Below are 20,222 nucleotides of genomic sequence, written 5' to 3' on the forward strand. Positions count from 1 at the left end.
CTCGGTCACCCAATCTTCTAACCGGGATAACATCACACTTCCTAAAATCTTTGCCGTTGAATCAATAAGAGAAATTGGTCTATAACAGGAAGGATCTTGTCTGTTTCCTTTTTTGAAGATGGGAACAATAATAGCCGATTTCCATGAAATGGGTACGTTGCTATTTACCGCGCTATTCAACACATTTGTAACTAACGGACCCCAAAAGTCAATTTCAGATTTAAAAAGATCAGCGGGGACCCAGTCAGGGCCAGGAGCCTTTCCCTGCCTTAGTCGATTAATGGCGCTTAAGACCTCATAGAGATCAAAGGTAATATCTAAGGCCTTAATATTAGGGTCTAAACTAGAATAAGCAGTAGGGTTATCTTCTGTATAGAGGTTCTCATCGTTTTCTGGACAAAAAACTTTCCTAAAATGATTTACCCAAACGTCCTCTGCAATAAGACAGTCATTGGCCTTAGTATTATTATCTGAAAAGTAAGAATGATTTATCACCTTCCAGAATTTAGAAGTGTCCTTCAGCTCAGAGGTAGCCAAAAGTTCATCCCAGGCCTTAGACCTAATTTCTGATTTCCTTTTTTCAAGAGCGGCCTTGTAATCGGCTCTAGCTAGTTTAACTAGTTGGCGGGAGAGGGGAACTGCTTTAAGAGCATCTTTAAGTTTTTTATGGGCAGAAGAGCACACAGAATCAAACCATCTGTGGGCCACTGGCCCCTTCAAGGGCCTGTCCACCACCAAAGCTCGTGAGATATCAGTACTTAAAGATTCAAATTCATGAACTATACATTCAGGATCTAACTGCTGAGACAAACACATATAAATAGAGTCAGACCTACTTCTTACAATTTCGTGATTAAAATTTTTAGGATTTATTCTGTCCCATTTTAAGCGTAAACCACAGTTTGGATTATAAACAGTAGTAGCTCTCAGACTTTTATTCTTAGGAACCTGGTTAATTTTTAGATCCAAATTAATGCTGAGAGGATTATGGTCACTGGCACAGTGAGGCGTGATCTTAAATTCTTGAATTAAATGATAATCAGAGGAGCCAATAAGTATGTAATCAATAATGCTCCCCTTCAAATTCCCTGTGAAGGTTGGTATATTACAGGCGTCAGCAGCCAATTTCTCTGTAACGTGTACCAAATCAAATTTACATATAAAAAAGTTTAAGGCATCTCCTTCAGTAGTGTGAATGAAATGGGTTGATGACTCTCTGCCCTCAGCGGGGAAGGCACACAGTTGCATGAGTTCCTTGCTAAACAAAGGAGTGCTGAAATCGCCCACCCATAGGGTAATTAGGTCATTATTCTGCAAAACATTTGCTGAATCTATGAAGTCAGCTACCTCCTCCAAGTGTCCCATAAGGAGGCCCCGAGGGATATTATAAAAATTTTAAATCAAGATATCTTTTTGTCCTCTAATAGAAACTAAAACAACCATGAAATATAGGGAGATGTAAGGATACAAGAACTAAAAGGCCGCCACGTGCTCTCCCCATTGGGGAGGTTATAGCCGGCTGACACAAAGAAGTAAATCCGTTCAGAAGGAACGTATCCTTAGACCAGGTCTCCTGTAAACAAATGATGTCATAAGAAGAAATAAAGCTCCTCCAATCCGAGTTGTCAGTTTTAGACCGCAGCCCTGCTATGTTCCAACTAAGCAGAGTTCGTGGTCTAAACCCAGAACATGATGTTAGAACTCTAGTATTAATAGGAGTTGACAAGACCGATACAGACTTTCCTGTGCCCCAAGTGCATTCATTGTAGACATTCCCAGCTATTGATCTCTCCATGTTAAAAGGACAGGGGTAGACTAAAGCCGTCAGTCAATCGTTCTCGTCAAGATAATTAAGAGCCGAAAACCGATTTCTAGTGGGTACATTTACCTGCAATTGGGACCTTTCTGAGGCAGGTCTGTGGGTTCTTAAATTAGTAACGGAGCGTTTTGGTAGGAGCGCGGGGTCATAAGATTGACACAGGGGATGTATTTGGATCCTATTACATGACCTATTACATTGTTCCGAGTTGGTAAAAAAATAGTCCATTGAACGAGGATTTGCAAAATTTAAAACAACATAATCTCCCTCCTCCAATTTCTGTAAATATCCAACCCTCCTCACTCTGCGGGCCATAAGATTCTTATCATTATGATGAAAATTAGATTTGATATTGGATTTCAACCAGTGACCAGCTTTCCTGATTAGGGATTGGGTATCTTCTGATTTAGACCTCTCCAAAGGGGGAACATTTGAAAGAACCAATACATACGGATTGCAATCAGGGGGTAGATGTAAAGAATCTGCATGGATTGTAAATTTATTTGGGCCCGTATCATGCAACCTAGAGGAACAAACTTCCCTGGACAGCCCCTGTGCAGGATCGTCAGCTAAATTACCTTGGCCAGAAACAGCCTGTAGTTCAGGCGAGGGATTACTTGCTCCTTGAGGTAGCAAGGTAGATGGAGGGTTAGTTTGATAAGCCGGTTCTTGGCTGTGAGATATTCCTGTACTTACTAATCCTAGCTTAAGAAAATGAGATAAATTACTGGTCACATCATTACAAAAGCAATCAAGCTTCCTAGTAATCAATATGATAAGTTTCGCCTCTAAGGTTGCACAAAAGGATTTGAGTGTCGAGTCTAACACTTGAAAAATATTCAGGGGCATCCTTTCTCAGAAAACATTCAGGGGTGGAAACCAGGGAAACTGGGACTTTGTCACTTAAAACCGGGAGGGTGGGTGTTTTCTTTTTAGGCCCCAAGGCCTTTTTTATATTGTTAGGCTTTTTTCCGGCTCTCCTCTTCTTCAAAGGAGGAGAATCAGCCTGAGAATAAGAGCTTTCCAGGGGTGGATTAACTAATAGGGTAGAAGAATTGTTCAAATCTGTGGGAGGGAGTATATCATGGCCCGGCTGTATAGTACTCGAAGGCGGGATCGGTAGTAAGGGTCCGGTTCTTGGAATAGTGTTTATTGAACAATAGGTTCCAAAGGGGGCTGCTGAACAGTGCTTTGGACAGCCCCAATCCTTTCTTCTACTTGCTCTAGTTCAGATTCAATGCCCCCCATCACAGAGGATAAATAGCTAGTACTGGAGGACTAGAGAGAGCTGGGCCCACCTTCCCCCTTTTGCAAATTGATCTTTCTCTTCCCCATTTGATAAACGGTCTCCCACAGTACCTTTCACAGTTTCCAAAAGAAATTACCGCAAGGCGGGAGGGAGAAACGTTAGAGGGGGGCCCAGCCTCTTCCGGTCGATGACGGGCGAAGGACAGGCCTGCCCTTGGCCCGCGCGCGTCCCGCGAGGAAGGGGCGCTGTGAAGAATTTAAAGGGCTCCTGCCCTCACAAGTGCTTCCCGCCTCCTCCCGAAAGCGCTGACAAAGCGCGTCCCGCGAGGCGAGAGCGCTGTGGAGAATTTGAAGGGCTCCTGCCCTCATAAGTGCTTGCCGCCTCCGCCTTCTCTCGAAAGTGCTGACAAAGCGTGTCCTGCGAGGCGGGAGCGCTGTGGAGAATTTAAAGGGTTCCTGCCCTCACAAGTGCTTGCCGCCTCCGCCTCCTTCCGAAAGCGCTGACAAAGCGCGTCCCGCGAGGCGGGAGCGCTGTGGAGAATTTAAAGGGCTCCTGCCCTCACAAGTGCTTGCCGCCGCCGCCTCCGCCTCCTCCCGAAAGCGCTGACACAGCGCGTCCCGCGAGGCGGGAGCGCTGTGGAGAATTTAAAGGGCCCCTGCCCTCACAAGTGCTTGCCACCTCCGCCTCCTCCCGAAAGCGCTGACAAAGGGTATCAATGGATGTTATGAGGCAGTGAATTGTTTGCACTGGGACAGAGATTGATTTTGCATGGTTTATTTGAAATCACAAACGATGTAGTAGATCTCGAGTCTAATAGTAGTGGAGTTGGGCTTCTTGGAATGTGGATGCTTTGATTAGCCAATCGTCTAGGTAGGGGTAGACAAATACTTTGTGCTTTCGAAGGTGGGTCATCACTACTGCCATGCATTTGGAAAAGGTTCTGGGTGCTGACTTTAGATCAAACAGAAGTATTTGGTACTGATAGTGATTGTGCCCCACTACAAACCTCAAGAATTTTCGATGTTTCCTGACCACTGGCTATGAAAATATGCATCTTGAAGGTCGATGGAGCAAAGCCAGTCTCCTTGGTGTAGTTGAGGGTAGATCTGGTGTAAAGCCAGCATCTGGCATTTTTCTTGATGAATCCATTTGTTGGTCAATTTGAGGTCGAGAATAGGTCTGAATTTGTTCTCGTCTTTCTTCTTGATTAGAAAATACATGGAGTAAATCCCGGTCCCTCGATGATGAGGGACGGGCTATACCGCCTGCTCTGCAATAAGGCATCCACTTCTACTTGTAATTAAGGAATGTCGAAAATGGAAAGTTTGAATGGTGGGGGAATGAAAAACCTGAGACAGTAACCACTGTAAACAATATTCTGAACCCATGCATGATGTTTTGCCACTCTGCCAGGTAATGTTGAATGCTTCCCCCTACCGGAGTGAGTAACGGAAGAGGGAGAAGAGATGATTCAGGGTTTTGTTTCTGAAGGCTGCTTGCCTCCCTGAGGAGATCGCTGACTCGGTCTTCCTCTAGCCTGCTCTCTTTCATTAGGCTGGCAGGACCACTGATAGTGTCAGGACTGAGAACCGTTCTGCTGGCAACCTTGGTACCAGCGAGTGGCTCGAACCTTCTGTGATAAGAAGCAGCACTGGAAAGGCCTGAAAGATCTCCTTGAACCTTTAGGTTTTTCTAAACCAACAGCTTTTAATGTCTCTATTTCTGCTTTCATCGTCGCCATTTCGTCATCTGTATGAGAACCGAAAAGGATGGCGCCAGCGAAAGGTAAACTGAGAATCCTCTGTCGAGATTCTGGTTTCAAAGAGGTGAGGCTAAGCCATGAAAGTCATTGGAGGGAAACTACATGGCAGTACTCATGTGCTGCTAATAGAGAGGAGTCTGTTGCTCTATTGATTTGATACCATTAGGCCTTAATTTTGAATTTCTTTAAAGTCCTCTCTTTTCTTTCTGAGGAGGTGTTCAATAAATTGTCTCCCATAGGAATCTGTCATAACGGCTTAACAAGGCTGTGGTGCTTGCTGCTTTCATCAATGTTGCAGCCGTGTTGCAAACTTTTCACCCTACAGAGTCCAGTTTACGACTCTCTTTATCCGGTGGCACTGTAGAAGTGGGAGCTGTGACATGCTGTTTTCTCGTGGCTACTAACACCACTGAGTATGGTGTTTGATCAGAACGCACGAAGGCCGGATCTTGGACTGGAGGTATGTATTTTTCTGAAGAATGGAAGGCACAGGTTAGATGGATGGCAAAGTCAAGAATGGGTCCATTGCCAGCTCCAATAGACCTGGAACTAGAGGTAATAGCGGACGTGAGGCTGACCTCTGCTGTAAGGTTTCAAACATGATAGATGTTGTGGGTGTCCACCCAGATAGACATTTATTTAACTTGTTTGCGCCTCTAACCAGTACTTCCTGGAATGTAGACACATCATCTACCAGTAAGATGTAGTGGAGGAGAATCAGAGAGAGTTGGAGAATATCTCCCTGTACCAGAAGAGAAAATCTCTGTGATGTGTCTAGAGCCAGACCTGGTATAATGGTGTCGATGACATGAGGGACTTGGAACTGTAGACATTTGACAAACCCGTTGACAGTGTCTAAAGTGATGTCTAGAATGATGTCTTGAAGGACAACAGGACCTGGTTCTCACAGGAGAAGCTGCCAGTAGTGGTTCTGTGGTTGGTAGTGGAGGCGGCATTGGCTGTGGAGGAGGAGGTGTAGTAGATATTGGTGGAGAATCCCCTTGCGCCTCTCTTGATGGAGAACAGATGCGGGAATAATCGGAATCTGGAGAGCTATAGATTCGCCTCTGCTTTCTGTGTACTTCTTGAGGTGAAGAATCTGAAATCGTGATGGACTTTGATCTTCCTCTACCCCTCAACGTTTAGCTACTTTTTGACATCGTACAACGTCACCATCTCACAGGAGTACGTCTTGCAGTCATATGATGGCAGCCTATAAGGCTACTGTGTCCTCTCCTTTATCTCCATTATGCAAAAGGGGTTTGTGAGGGACATTCATTCTGTTAAAAAAGTATTCGCAAATTATAATGTGCTGGCCCTTGTCCTTATTTTACAATGGAGAGTTCAATCAGTGTAGCCCATGTACATAGGCTGCATTATCTGTCCACTTCTTAAGTGACTTTGCAGGCCTTCTGGAAGAAACGCAAAAACTTCCACTTAACATATTTTGAAAAAGTGCTCTGGGCAGGACTATTTAGTGCTTATGGCTATACATGGAAACCCCCAATGAGAGAAAAATATTTGGAGTAGGTTAATTCTCTATTTTTTTTTTTTAAAGTAATCAAACGTGTTTTTAATCTTAAAAGTTCTTGGTTATGCAGATGATGATCAGATTACTTTGTGAAGCTTGTAGCATTCTAGTCTGTATGTGGTCACATTTACTTCATTTTACAAAAGCAATCATATCACAACTTAACTCTAGGCTTACTCCGCTCTGCCTGGAAATGACAAACACAGCAGCATTTAGGCTGTCACCACAGCACGCTGACATCAGTTTCTTTCTGGACACTGTTTGCGTCCTCGGGCACAGTGCACAAAAACAAACTGTGAGTGGATATCTCTCTAATTTGGTAACATTTTAGATGGAATGGAGTTCATGCCACAGAACGGAGAGGTGCAATGGCAGTGAGAAATCTGCAGTTAGAAAGAGTATCCACCAGAAAAAGTGTTACCAAAGGCAAGTAACTTGTTCTTCTGATAGATACTTCCAACTGCAAATACCTGACCTTCAGAATAGGAATCCCAAAGAAGTAGCACCTTTGTGTCAGTGGCGAGTATGTGGACCGACTCAAACCAAAACGTCTTGCAGGACCAAACAGAGCTAAATGCCCTTCACGTCAGACACGGCTGTCAACACGGTGGCAGTTTGTGAACATGTGCACTAATGCCTATGTTGCAGCCTGACTAATTTCTAGGACAGGCACTCCATGTGCTAATGTACCGATAACAGTCTTAGCCTGGTGGAACATGCCCTAAGCCATTCTGGAGGCTGCTTTTTGGCCATCTCATAGCAGATCTTAATGCAGAGGTCTATCCATCTGGACAAATATATTTTCTAATGTACCAATAACAGTCTTAGCCTGGTGGAACATGCCCTAAGCCATTCTGGAGGCTGCTTTTTGGCCATCTCATAGCAGATCTTAAAGCAGAGGTCTATCCATCTGGACAAAGATATTTTCTAATGTACCGATAACAGTCTTAGCCTGGTGGAACATGCCCTAAGCCATTCTGGAGGCTGCTTTTAGGCCATCTCATAGCAGATCTTAATGCAGAGGTCTATCCATCTGGATAAAGATATTTTCTGCACTACTCTGCCTTTCTTTGCCTATGAGAACCCAACAAAGAGCTGATCTTCGATGCAATGGTCTTCGTTACCATTAGTGTAAAAGCTGAGTGCTCTTCTGGAGTCCAAACTATGGAGTTTCTTCTCCTCCTCATTCAGTGATAAGTTGGGGGTAAAGAACGTTGGTAGAGTGTTGGGTTGCTCAACGTGAAATAAAGTCACAACTTTCAGGGGATAGGCTGCTCTAGTCCTCAGCAAGTTTGCTCAGAAGGAAGCTGGTTTAAGGAGACTTAATTGAGGTTGACACTCACTCATGCAACGAGTCATGGTTACTGTGATAAGAAAAGGTCAAGAGCAGTGTTCCTACTAAGATGTGCACTTGGACACCCACCCATCCTCCATCTACATGCTGCACAGCACGACGATAATATTGTGCACACACAAAGATAAATCTGAAGTTGTTTTTCTTTTTTCCCCATTTTAAAGAAAGGCGTTTCTTCTTCATATTTTATGAGCACCTGGCCGAACAGCGCTTTGAGAATCACTAACTTTGTTTAGTCCAGTATGTAAATTATGACATGTTGCTGCACCTTTTGAACCGGTGATTCCGATGCCATGTAATTAGTTCTACTTGCGAGGGTCTACAGCTTCTGTACAAGGTAGCAAGAAGCCGCTCATAAATTCATGTGGATATATGAGACATATGTCTAGAGATGCTTTGCTGAAAAAGAACTTCAGAAACAGAATTGAGTGTGCTTATTTATTAGAAGTGGGCAAGACAACAAATTAACAGGGATTGCAGAATCAAAACAGAGCCAGGTGAACCATTCCTGCCCCTGCCTTGACAATTGTGATTAGTGAACTAACAGACAAGTCAGCTGTCTTGTGCAGCATGTATGTTAACCACAGACTTTTAGATCAGGCAATAACATAGCCTATTACACCAAACAAAATATTTACATAGCCCATATTCTGACTTCACAAATTTGAAGGTGACAATTACTAAAAAGGTGGATTGTGAAACAGAATGTTTTCCTAACATCACACAGTTTGGATACGCTGGGAAGCTGGGATTAATCACAGGTTTTGCGGTTTCACATCAAACAAATCTGCCAGTAAATGGACAGGCACATCATAGGGATTTTGCGGGCCCAGGATCAAACAAAATGTAGGGGCCCCTGCTCGGAACAACACTGCATTTATTACACATTTTCAGCTCATTCACAATCTCAACAAATATGGCAGGATCACTGAAAACCTTCTTCCTTGGCTAGAGAAGCAGAAAGACTAGTGGATTGTACGAGCCCACTACTTGTGGTGCAGTGGAATGGGTCTCATCGTTTGGGCTTGTGCATAAGCAGGATGCATTTTTAATGCAGTTTAGTCCTGCTGAGCAAGGAACAGTAATTCTGAGCCAGTTGGAACTATGCTGTGGCTGCACAGGCAGAGCAGTGCCTTCACATGGATGGTGCTGTCAATAATGGAGCATATAAAGCTACTCTGCATATTTAGGTTTGGCCTACGTTTGTGGCCTGCCCTGGGGCCCTACCTCAGCACAAGCAGTCTTCAGCTGGACAGCACCAGAAAAGCAGAAAGACTAGAGTTCCTACTAAACTTTCTGCCCACAATATGTGGAGTAGTTAGTAAGCACCATTCAGGCATATAGTGCTGATAGTTGCTTTTGTTGCACTGCCTCTGATGAATGGGACTGGGATTTTGAGTCCAGTTGCAGTAGGCTGTGGTCACACTGGTCTGACAATAGCTCCAAAAGAGCGATACAGTCAGAGAGAGCACACAATGTTATTTACTGAACAGTAGGTGGAACCAGTGGCACAGCTTCAGGGTCATGGGCCCAAGTGCAAGCAATTAAACTAGGGCTCCCCAGTTGGTACAAAACTACTGCTAAAAATGAGGTACCAAAACACCTTCTCCACTAAAGCAATATGTGAGTCTCCAAGTTCCACATTCTGCTCATCTTTCCTTCTTGCCGTCCTATCTCCACACAGATCTGCTCATCTCTTTCATCCATGTATTGCTCTCCTCTCTATCCCCTTCCTCAGTCTTTCTCTTCCTATTCTCTCTCTATCTCTCTCATCCTCATCTCCTTCCTTTCTCTCCTGATTGCTGGTTCCATTATTTTCCTTTGCCCACTTTGCTCATCCTTGTCTCCTTTCTCTTTCTCACTAAACCTTACTTCCTTCTCAATCCTGTCACCTTTTCCTGCTCTCCTTTCTCCCTTCCCTTTCCTTTGATTACTTTCCTTTCATCTTTATTGTTCCCTTATGCTCTACTCCCTCTGTACATTTCCTCCAAAAAGTAGACACAGCTGAGCCCCTGGCATGCATTGTGTCTAAAAATACCAATCAGAATAGGCAACCTCGGAAATAACATTAGTTGGTGCTGGCCAGACTGTGTTCCCTCCCACGTCTGGGTGCCGGTGCACTGCACCAGCCACACCAATGGTAGTTACACCCTTGAGGGGCAGATACTGCATAAAAGCAAAGGCTAGTGCAGTTGGGTTGTAACTCTGCACTGTAAAATGTTAAACACTATTTGAATCTGATGAAAATCTATTTGGTATTTTCTTCAAGGCTTATTATCTCTTATGTAGGGGCCAGAATGGCTGGGCAGCCTAGGCTATCTAAAAATAAGAAAGTAAGTAACAAACTGGTTATCTGAAAATTGTATATACTCTAGGACAGTCACAAAAGCCTAACGAGGGGGCACCCTGAAAGGTGGGGCCCTGAACCAGAGCCCACTTTGCCCATGCCTTAATACGTCTCTGTAAATAGGTTTGTATTTCTCTCTTATTTTCACCGAAAATATTAATGCTTTGTTTTTAACTTTGTGCACAAGGGTAGACAGCGAGGGGGGCAAGCAGAACCACATGAAAACTGGACTATTTTTGAGCTTGAAGTTCGAAGAGGACCTCAAGCTAAGCCAGCGGTCAGCATCTGGCTCGAGCTTTAAATGCCTCATCCACCTCTAGTATTTATTGATTCAGCGCTCTTTTACAAACCACTTTACAGAAACTAGATAGACTCTGTGCAAAGTCTTCGTGTATGATAAGAATGGACCGGTTTAAAAAAAAAAAAAAAAAAATGTAACTCTTATTTTTTGGGGATAAAATGGCTTGTGTGAAGCAAGAGTCCAGTTTGCATGATTTTATCTGACTGACACACAAATAGCGTGTGTTTGTGACTCTCTCCAAAACAACCTTATAAAAACAGCGCTGTAAGAAATGGGTGATTCCAAATGGGTTAGAAGGATCTGTTCCTGCTAGGTCAGCGATGTTTTCGAGTTTACATTTACATTTCATGTTTTAACTTCATCTTGTATTCCATAGGACTACTTATTTTTCCAGATGTGTTTCTTACTTTTTTAATGCATCTTACAATTGTTGTATAGTGCATCCTGTGGATAGAATGCCTTCTAAGTGTCTGAGTGCTCAACCTGTGGATGGATGTTGATAACTGGGTACAACGGAGAGATTTCTAGTTGAGGTAGAATGAAATGTGACTTTCTCACAGTGCATGTCAGTATGTCATGGTGCTCACACGATATGATCATCCAATGAGTGGCCATTCTATAGAGCACACATGGCAATGATCAAATAATAATTTATAGTAACTTCCATCTATTGTGAAGAGAGACTGCAGGAATAACATGATAACACATAATCCTTGTATTTGACTTTCAGGCTTTTCTCCTTCAGCTACTAGTGAGTGGTAAAAGAAAGTGATCTCCATTAACAGAACAAGAAGCTGCATCATCTGCTCACTTTGATTAGAGATTTTTGGGTAGTGAAAACCAGTCCACTTAAGGGAGATGATGCACCATTTATGAGCCCATTCAGTTAATTGTAGAAGTACGTTCCATGAAAGAGAGCCTCACTAATTTTCTGATACTGTGACAGACTCAAGATATCACTTTTAGGACCAGATATATAGCAAACTCCCTAATTAATCATGTTTGACATCTATTACTACCTAGTTACATTGTGTTAAACATATAACAATTAAGTTTAGTTTATACTCAGTTTTTCAAGTGTGCTCTTTCTCATATTTAAATAACCATTCGCTAGGTGAAAACACTGCACCTTAAACTACAATCCATTTTAATGCTACTTGGGTAGCTCAGCAAGCTGAGCGTGCCCCACTGAAATCTGAATTTATTCTACAAGCAACTCACTCAGCCAGTCATCCATTCAAGGTTAATAAAATGACCATCATTGAATTGGATAATTTTAAGAGGTGCTATTAAAAGATCAATGAAAATGTAAATCAGTGATAGTAATATGCTAAAGACAAGTTTTTTTTACTGCATTCAGAATGTTCAGCATAACCACACAGAACTGATATGAATAAAGAGCTAGTTGGGCACAGGTTTCCAAATTGTTCATCATGAAACGTTTTAAAATCAGAGTACTGGCTTAATTGTCTTTCTCACTATTTAATATAAAGCTTCATGGACTCGCCCGACCCCCCAGTTTACAACACATTGAAACAAGGTACCTTACTCACTATAATTTTACTGTCAAGGGGCTTCTTGCCCCTACTGAATGTCATGCATTTGAGAAAGCTACCCTCTTGCATGGTGAACTGGTGCACAAAACCTTGGCTGCAGTGCACAGAGGACCTTCATTGTCACACAGAGAAATACAAATAGAGGGAACCTTGTTAAAGAAACATGAGAAATAGCTGTGCAATGGCTTAAAAGGAGTACATATAAAGGGAGCAAGGACCAAATTAGGGTCCGACTGTGCCATTACAACAGTCTTAGGATGAAACATGTGAACTAAACTACTGAGAAAACACATCACAATAGATCATTTAAACAAGGACAGCTGGTTCAGTAAACGCGAAAAACACGAAAAGGATGACAAACTCATCAGTGTCCATTGTAAGCCCTTGCTAAGCGAAAGACAGAATAAACAGCAACATACTTGACAGTTGAGCTTACATTGGGTCTGTGTTGCTACAAACGTGTCCCAGAGTGGCGTAAATAGATTTTGTAGACGGACGACTGGCTACGAAGATGACATCCACTCCTTCGGGAAGTAGAATGAGTAGAGTCAACTGCCTGCCCCCCCAGACCTAAAGAATGTGCAGGTCTGGGGGGGCAGGACCCTTCGCCCTGCTGCGACACAAGATCCTTCCAAAGCAGTAGCCTGATCAGAGAGAAGATGCTTATGTCCATATGTTCTTGGTACCACAGTCTCCCGGCCCAATCCGAAGCCAACAGGGTGACTTGGGGCCATGTTCATGATTTTATTTTCAAAACTACGGGCCAGAGAGGTAGTAATGAGAAGACAGAGTTCCCATGCTCAACTCTAGGTAGAATAAGTCTCAGAGAGAGAGCCTTCTCGGGTACTCCAATGCGCAGAAGTGTTGACACTATAAGTTCTGAATAATGGGGAAGAGATTGGGCTAGGGTAGTGCCCTTTGCTGAAAGATGTCATGCACCACCTCTGGATGAGCTTCAATTCGTATTCTACTGAGCGTTGCTGGCTGAGTTCATTTAACCTGGTATTTAAAGATCTTTCCAGGAGGTCGTGTGATCAGAGATGCCACTACGATTCAACCAGGTCCAGAAGTGCAGGGTCTGCTGGCACGGAGCCCAGGACCCCACTAAGCTTTGCCTGCTGCAATACTGCATTGCTGTGGAGTTGTCCATGATGACCTAAACCAGCTCCCCCACTCCCTTCATAGACATCAGGAAGACTTAAGACCATGTGAAAGGTCTGCAACTCTGGCAGGTTGATGTAGAGTTGTCTTCCCTAAAGACTGGAGTCCTCTGATCTCCAACTCTCCCAGAGGTCTGTGAGCTGGATACAGGAGACCAGTAGGCCACGAAACCTCAGACCATTCTCTCTGATAACCGGGACCGAGGACGTAGCATTGGGATCACAACCCTAATGTCCTGGCCTTATTGTTCCTAAGTTGAGGCCCACAAGTGGACCGTATCAAAGCTGGCCCAGATGTAAGGGAGCCTCTGCAAAGGAGTTGGGTGTGACTTCAGCATGTTTCTAGCGAAGCCCACTGATGTAAACAGGTTCGTTGTCATCTGGAGGTGGTACACGGTTAACTGTGGTGAGCATGCCCTCAACAATCCAGTTGTTGTGGTGGGGGAGAAAGGGAGTACTGCAAACTGCAAATGCTAGTGACCCACCTTGAGTTGTAGGTAGCCCCGTTGGGCCTGCAGGACGGGGATATGGAAATAGGCATTCTGCAGGTCAAATGCCACCATCCAGGACAGACATAACCTGGGCCAGTGTATGTTGAATGTTATGTTTCGCAGGAAGAAGTTGATGGGTCGAAGATCTAAAATGGGAGTTAAGGCCTTCACCCTAGTTTGGAACTCAGAAATAATTAAAGTAACATCTAGATCCAATCTCCGAGGCTGCAACCCTCTCTATGGCCCCATTCTCCCAAGAATCTAAATTCCCTGCCAAAAAATGGGCAAATGGTCTGACGAATGCTTCTCTGATGTAGGCAGAAGAGGTGGGGGATGAGAGGAATGTCAGGGTGTGGCCCAATTGGACTATCTGCAGGACCAACCTATCAGATATGGCTTGCTACCTGTAGAGAAAATGAGTGATCCAACTTCCCCCCGGGGTGGTCCTGTGCCGCTTAGGACAAACTAAAGTGGCTTGAAGTTTGCAGCCGGGCGAGCTGGGCTCTGAGAAGTTTGTTGCTCTTGTTGGAATGGACGCTGTCTTCTTGATCCCTACCCCACCCATGAGAGGACTGGTGTGTCCATTGTTAAGTTGGCGAGCCTTGTCTGAAGATGAAGCTCCTAGCATTATCTCAAAAGGGAAGAAATTGTGGTGGATACTGCCCTGCGGAATTGGAAAGACTGAGTGAATGTGCAGTAGTTCTACCTTCCTCAAACAGCTCCAAGCAGAAGTCTGCCATCTTGTTGAGAGAAGAGACCCTGACAAAGGCATATCCATCACTGGACGTCGCTGGAGACGTCACTGGAGAAGCCAATGGATATCATCCATGCGTGACACCAGTACACCATGCTAGTGCAGACCACTTTGCCTAAGTAGTCGGTCATGTCCAGTCCTGACAGGATGGAGCACTTTGCAACACCTTGGCCATCCTGAATGATATGTGCAAATTGGCACAAAATTCCTCCAGGACCGCTGGTAAAATCTCAGAAACTGATTCCATAATGCAAGGGAGTACTTTCCCAGCAAAGACCAGGCATTGACTGCCCTGAGGGCAAGGCTAGCTCAAATATCCTTTTCCAAAATGCCTCTATTTTTGACCGTCTGTCCAGGTGGGTAGCAGGAAAAGAACTGGAATTAACCGTGCTAGTAGAGGCCTTTACTACTAGGCTCTAGGGAGTAGGGTGCATTATTATAAAGGCAGGGTTACCTGCTGCAGGTTTGTGGAGACATCGGTCTGTTTATGAGTGGACAAGAGCAGGGTTTGTCCTAGTTCACAAGTGTTGAATGGCAGATTCCAATGATGAATACTGTGAGGATTTTTACCTCAAAGGAAAGCAATTGTAGGTTTAAGACTTCAGCCACCCAACTTATGGTCATAGCGACAGCCGCAGACTTTTGTGAAATGACCATGAAGAAAATCAGTTTGGGGTCAGAGGAAGTATCCAGCCCACTGGCCTGTTGTAAATCCATATAAAAATAGTCATCATCCTACTGCAAGGAGAATTTGTCTCAAGATTCTAGTCGGACACAACTATAGGACTGACGTCCTCCTCTGGTGTTGACTAAGTAAATTCCGGCATCAATATGGCAGGAACCAGCATAGATCATTGTGTCTGGCATGGACTAGGCTCCTGATTTGGAGCGGACCTTGAAGCAGGTTCTGGAGGCACAGAGAGCAGAGGACAGACCTGCCAGTGGTAACTGGATTAGAGGTCTCTGGGAATCATGGGGTTCAAAGTCATGGCAGAGGGAGCTGCTAGAGTCCAAATGCCTCAATCTGTTGTGGCACTGCTTATGGACTTGGCAATTCAGGGTGCTCTGGAACCAGCTGCAAAACTGGCTCTTAGGACTGGGACCATGAACACAGGGTACCTTGATGCCCTCACGACTTCTCAGATGGAGTGGCATAGCTTTGATGAGTCCTGCCTGTCTTCTTGTGTTTCTCTTTTAACTTTGACTTACTCACAGACTTGGAGCGCAACAAAGGCCTGTCACAGGACAAGGCACGTCTCAGGACCAGTCCTGAGAGCAGGAATGAGTGCAGGTCCTTGATCTCGAGTGAAAGTAGCCTTTGTGTGACTTTTTATGGTACTTGACGACGTACAGCACAACCTTTCAATCCTGGGTCACCTTCAGGATGCATCAGGGCACACTCCTTGCATAACTTGGGAGTTGTGGCTGGACTCCAAACACCAGAGACGCACCTCTTCGGGATGTGTCACAGACATTGGTTTGCAACAGTAAAGGCTTAAACCTTGTAGTTTTAGGATGGGGCATATTCCCTTGCACAGTGGTAAAGAAGTTTGTGAAAAAGCTACCAACTGATGAGGAAACTGTAGGAGCTAGCTCTAGATCTGTGCATGAAGGGAGAAAAAGTAAGGAACTGACGTCAAAGAGTTTGGATGGTGCCTATATGCAGATCCAGTCACTTCCAGGGTGCAGGGCTGCTGAAAAACCTTTTGGATAGAGTCTGGTGCTTGGGGATATTCTGAAGGTGAGGAATGTACAATTCGAAGTGTCCATCAGAATAATATTGTTCAAAGAGCATACAAGGTCATGCCAGAATGTGAATTAACTGCAGTCCTTTGTCAGAGTACACACAAGCAAATGGAGAGAATCGATAAAATAACAGAGTCCTGCCTACATTCAGGTTCCACAGAAGGCAAAATCATTGATTAAACCCTCACTTCAGGACAATAACGTGATGATGAAAGTTGGGAACTGGCTGAAACTCATTAAAAATAGTTAGAAGTTTCATCAAATCAGATGCAAATGTTTACTACTCTGAATTGTGAATATCTAGATTGTATCGAAGCATTTTGGTGCACATTGATGATATGGCGAGGAACACCAATAATAAAAAAGAAAAGCTCAGGCTTCAATTGAGAGGGGTAGTTTGTTTAGTTATATATAGGTCCCTGCTTTGGTTATGCTGTATTCTTAAATACAGATTCTTAATCTGTATGTTGAAAAGACTGCACAAGGGGAACTTTCCTGACGCAGACAGGTATGCCGCTCCAGACTTTTAGTGAACTTGCTGGGAAGGCTCTGGCAAGAACACTCGTTAAAAGAGACCTCAGACAAGCTTTGTAATGGGAGTGTTCAAAAAGGCATGATCCGTGCTCGATTTTGAGGAGACCCAAGGGGTACATTTCCATACAATGATTCTAAATGTAACTTATTTGCTTAGTTGTTTCCCTGGAAGGAAAACATGGATTTGATCCTTCCTTATCTATGTGGAGCAATCTTCATATCTAGAAGACAGCCCAGTGAAATAAATATAGTACTATCACTCGGACTGCAAGACAACTCAGTCCTTGATGTTTCTGAGACTGCTGAATCCAGATTGTCAACTCCAACTCTATACACATAAGGACAACCAGTAAATCTGTGATAAATGTACAGGTGGCAACATAGAAGAAGGTTCCTTGATTCTAAGTCCAGCAATTAAGCATCATTTAGTCATCATTTATATTTTGTTATATTTTAAATGAGATGTTATGCAGATTTGTAAAGTGTTCTATCACCTGGGAGGGTATATGGGCGCAAAGTAGGCATGAGTCTAGGCAGTACAGAGTGCTCCTTCGGGTGTGGTGAAATGTGAGCGCGGTGTGTGAGGCTGACAGCGATTCTGGCCACAGAGTTCTGAATGGACTACAGCCTCCAGGAAAGTTGTTTGCTGATCAAGGCATACAGGGTGTTGCCCACAGTCCAGCTTGCTTGTGATCAAGGCATGCCTGACGGTTTTCGATGTGTTGATTTGGAGGCATTTGAAAATCTTCCTCAGCATCTTGGTGGAGGACTTCTTGTTTGATTAGGGTGAGCACTGACAGATCTTGAAACAATTGGAGTGTCACACCATTTTAAGACAGGGAACCATCACTCAAGACTTGCCTTATTATTTTATATTTGTCCCTGTAAAACTGCACCCTTAAAACCACACCCCTGTCTCAGTAGTGCCACCCTGTGTGTGCTGTCAGTGTCTGGTACTTGAGTGTCTAGATCCACCAAGTTCTTGGAGTAGTCCATGATGTTCTGAATTGGACCGACATGAGGATCTCACTGATATGGATATTGTTCCTAGGGAAACGATTTTCAAGGTCCTCACACTTTCTTTGGAGGCTATATTGCCTCTAGTGCTGCAAGGTGTGCTGTCAGGCTCTTGGTCTCTTCGACTTGTCCAACCACTGCTCTCTCCAGGTTATCTCTTCTGCTGTCCATATCCACGATCTCGCTGCAGATTTCCTTGAAGCCTCATTTAAGTTCTTCTTTTAAGCTAAGTATTTTTAATGTGGGTGCCTGGAATGCATGTGTTAGAGAGCTCCCGGTGACCCCTTCCTCTTACAAATATGTACTGTGCCCAGTTTCTGCACTTTTGGCCCCTCATTTAGTTCCCCCATTTGTTGTAGCATTTTCTTTCTGGGGGCTTCTTTTTTCCCCTTCCTCCTGCCATCTCCAGGGATTATGATCAGTCCCAATGACACTTAGTGGCTTCACCTGTGTCCCACTCAAGTGCAGGTGTTCACCTGTAGGGATGCAGTACGGTTGTTTGCCAAATGCGTGGCCCTGCCAGAGCTCACTGCTAGATCCACTGTTGCTGCTTCATTCTTTACTGTCCAACTGACACAAGCCCCTGCCCTTCAGCACTGGTGATTACTGCCTGTGTGCCTCCTGACACCAGATGGCTACCCTCCCACAGCCTCAATCCTCTGAGTTATGGCTGGTTGAGGGTCACAACAGTGGCATCTGGGCTTCCTCGGGGGCCAGGAGTCATATCTAGGCTTCGCCTCAGGCCGGGCCAGCTTTTGCAGACCCCCTGTACCTGCTCTCTCTCACTTTCTTTCCAACAGGCGCTAATTAGGTCCAGATGAGATGCCTGTTCAGTGAGGAGGCTGCTTTGTATTTATGCTTTGGGCTGCCAAATCAGTGGCCCCAAGCAAATCCTCATCAGTAATGGGTGTGCCCACACGCTTGTCTGCTCTCGCCAGCTGGCCACCTTGTTATAGGCACTATTATCCAGGCTGCAGTAGCTGCATGGTTATTCCAGGTGTTGTACCACAACCTTTGAAGACAGATTACGTTTTTGCCATAAGCAGTTCACCCATCCCAAAAACCATAGCCATCTTGTGACTAAGTCAGCTCAAGCACAAAGTGAAGAAAAATTTGATGTACAAGTAATCTTCATCTGCGCAAGGAGAGACTAACAAATGTTTTATTTAGTATGCTGTAAAAGATTGATGCAAGGGAGTACACTTTGTGCCTCAATCACACTGGTCAGTAGCAAAAGCCCTTTCTGTACAGTGACAGGATGGGGCTGGGCTTAGAAGAGGTTTTGCAGGCAGGCAAGCTTCTGAGAACTTCTAAAGTTACCTTAACAGAGCTTTTCCCTGGCCCAAAAGCAGTGTTGTCCACAGACAATATAAGGACCCATTTGTTAAAGTTACACTCTGTGTGGCAGTTACAAGTAAACTCTAGTACTTCAGTCAAATTTGAAAAAGATGGAGACTGGAAGACAGAAAATGAGGAATGACAATGAGATGCCTGACTGCAACCTGGCACAACACTGGATCAGTGACAGGATACCCTGATTAATAAGAAGTGCAAGGTAAAACTGGTAACATCGGCTATGGATAAAGGGGTTGTCTTTACAACTTCTCTGGTAGTGAGTTAACCCAGAAAGCACCAGCACCACCACAGTTTACATGATGTTTTGTATCCTGTATCTGTGATGTCCTAGCTCTTCAAGTGACAAGTCCTGCCCACTGCAGATGCACCTACTGAGCTATACAGCGACAACTCTGACTCTCTTGTACTTTTAAACCTGGTTTCATTTCTGATGAGGTAAGTGGTAACTGCAGTGTTCAGTGTACTACTATTCCCTTTCATTTCCTTGAAAATCAATAGCATAGGAGGGAGCTCAGGGTTCATGAATCCTGCAGGAATCTGTTTTTGTTCTTATGGTCACAGGTTCAAATCCCAGTGAGTCCACTCAGCCTTTCATTCTTCTGAGGTCAATAAAATTAGCACACATGAGCTGGATAAAAATGAACATTGTTATTTCGGCACCAAGATATCCTTCAGAGTGGAGGCACCCTTTACAAATACATGTGTTATGTTAGGAGGGAAGATGGGCTGTTGGTCAGAGACTTAAGGAACAGCATTTGGATGATACATTTGTTTTGTTGGTAAAGAGTGGAAAGTTTTTATTTAGATAACAGTAAGGTTGTCTCCTTAGCTGCAGTAAAAAGAGATAGAATGAGAAGGCCTTTACTAAAAATGTTATTCTTTAACCCAAATAAAGATTTGCTATCTCCAAGTATAAAAGGCATCAATTTGATGAGGGAGCCCTAGAATCTGCATTTTAGTAATCAGGTCTCATATTCCCAACATGAACTCACTCGGGTTCGGATTTAGTGGAAATATGGAGATTATTCGGCGTTTAGAAATAGTGTTTGGCTAGTACAAAGCACAAGCTGGTGTAAATATGCAACGAGGAAGAGATGATGCCATGGGGAAAATGATTTAGTAGTCAGAACTCTATGACTTTCTTCTTCTACAATTCTACTATTTCTCTTGAGAGTGATAAAACTGCAACTTTCTTTGATCACATACCAAAGTATACCCATAATGGGATTTTGGAAGGGTATGATA

At 44.0% G+C, this 20,222-nt stretch overlaps 1 protein-coding gene across 4 annotated transcripts in view; it reads right to left on the reverse strand.

The window, feature by feature from the left end:
• Positions 1-20,222, reverse strand: part of PIK3CB (phosphatidylinositol-4,5-bisphosphate 3-kinase catalytic subunit beta) — a 1,042,661-nt gene that overhangs the window by 88,870 nt on the left and 933,569 nt on the right. The gene's annotated exons all lie outside the window — the stretch shown is intronic.

This window comes from Pleurodeles waltl, chromosome 11 (assembly GCF_031143425.1).
Source record: "Pleurodeles waltl isolate 20211129_DDA chromosome 11, aPleWal1.hap1.20221129, whole genome shotgun sequence".
Lineage (NCBI taxonomy): Eukaryota > Metazoa > Chordata > Amphibia > Caudata > Salamandridae > Pleurodeles > Pleurodeles waltl.